Raw genomic sequence first — 1,886 nt, forward strand, 5'->3', positions numbered from 1 at the left:
TTTGGGCTCGGTTCTAGGTGCGTGAGACCCACGTGAGGCTTGCGAGCAGTGAGTACGGTAAAAGGATCACTCTGGTGGCTGGTGGTTGTGTAAGAAATCTGATACTGAGGGTGGGTGGGTGACTGGCTATTGCAGGAGTCAAAGTGATAGATGATGTTGACCTAGGTGATGGCAGAAGCCATAGAGGTCGGATTCTGGGGGCCATAGATTTTCTGAGGGACCGGGCCTTTGAAACGCTGGGAAGCCATTGTGTTATAGTAAAAGGCAAGGGTGACGTGGTCATCTTCACACCTGTCAACTGCCACAGTTGTCCAAATCCTCCTGGACTATCAGCCCCAAGAGGATGGGAATGGGGTCTCTTGTATTCACCAATGTTCCCCCTCCCCGTGCCCAGCACAGAGCCTGGAGCTGAGCAGGTGCTCGACAAAAATGGGGCGGCTGGGTAACTGAACCTAGGGCTCCACGGCCAACGCCGTCATCCAGTGTCGAGCCTCAAAGTCCTGTTTCCTGGAGGAGGCAAGATGTAGAAGAGAGCACTGTGCCGAGAGTCTGGAGACCTGGGTTTCTGTGCAATCATCCCTCCATCGAACATTCATTCATGTGACAGGCCCCGTGCTGGGTCCCTTGAGAAATCAGGGCTGATAAAGACACAGGCCCGTTTTCTTGTGAGGGAGAGAAATGAGGCCCAAACCAAGCAAGTTGTTGATCTGACCAAGGGATGCCCAGGAGAGGAGGCAGCTGACTACCCAGGGCCTGGGGACCCATCGCCAGCCAGGTGGCCTTGACGCTGCCTTGAAGGGTCCTTGAAGTCCTTCAGGCAGAGGGTGTGGCTGCACAAAGGTGGGGTCTCACGGGCCTGCAGGGCGATGTGCGTGATGAGAGTTAGGGCTACAGAAGGGGTGGGCGGCAGCTTGATCAGGAAGGGTTCGGAGGTGACTGGGAGCCATGAGAGGATTCTGAGTGGTGAATGGGCGGAAGTGGGCAGCGGAAGCCCTCTTGTGACAATGCGGAGGAAGTGCTGGAGCAGGAGGTGGGAGCCCAGGTAGGAGGCTACGCTTGGAGTCCAGGTGGGAGGTGATGGGGAGCGCAGGTGAGCAGCGCCCCGTCCGTTTGGGCTGTGTCTAATCTTGGGTTTTTACACAGTGGGTTTTCTGAAAATGAGCTCCTCTGTGATGCTCGGAGTCCTCGCAGATGGATATGAGGGGCATTTATGAGAACAGCAAAATCCACGGGCGCAGGCCTGGCCTAGGGGAAGGACGCACAATGGTCCCCACATCCCCGGGGAGAAGAAGAGAGAGGCCTACTGAGTGTCCTACCCTGGACTGCTCCTCTTGGCACCTCCTGTAATGGACCTGTGACCTTCTCCGAGCCTTAGTTTCCCCCTTAGTACCCCGATGATGTGTGAGGCAGTAGAGCCTAGGAGTCTGAGCGTTACTCCAAAGACAAACCTCTTGGGTTTGCAGCCTGGACCTGCTGCTAATTGACTGCGTGACCCTGGCTAAGCTGCTCAACCTCTCTGTGCCTCAACGTTCTCATCTGTAAAATGGGGATAATAAATAAGAGCATTTACCTCCACAGGCTCTGTGTCACATTTACATGAGATAGTGCACTCAAAGCACTGGATGCAATCGAAATCAGTGTCAACCATCATCACTTCCAGCCCCCCTGAGTCCCCATTACTCTATGAATCATCCCGAAATAAGTCCTTGGGATCCAGATTCAAGAATAAAACAGGGGTGTGGCCACCTTTGGAGAAGGGTGGGGACCCGGGACTGAGAGAGGGTGAGGAGCCCTCATCACTGGGCTCACCCCCATCCAGCCACCCTGCTCTGCTTGCGGGGATGGCCAGTTTCTCACCAGGGGTGCTGTGGACACTTTGGGCAGTG

This window comes from Pteropus alecto, unplaced genomic scaffold (genome assembly GCF_000325575.1).
Source record: "Pteropus alecto unplaced genomic scaffold, ASM32557v1 scaffold205, whole genome shotgun sequence".
NCBI lineage: Eukaryota > Metazoa > Chordata > Mammalia > Chiroptera > Pteropodidae > Pteropus > Pteropus alecto.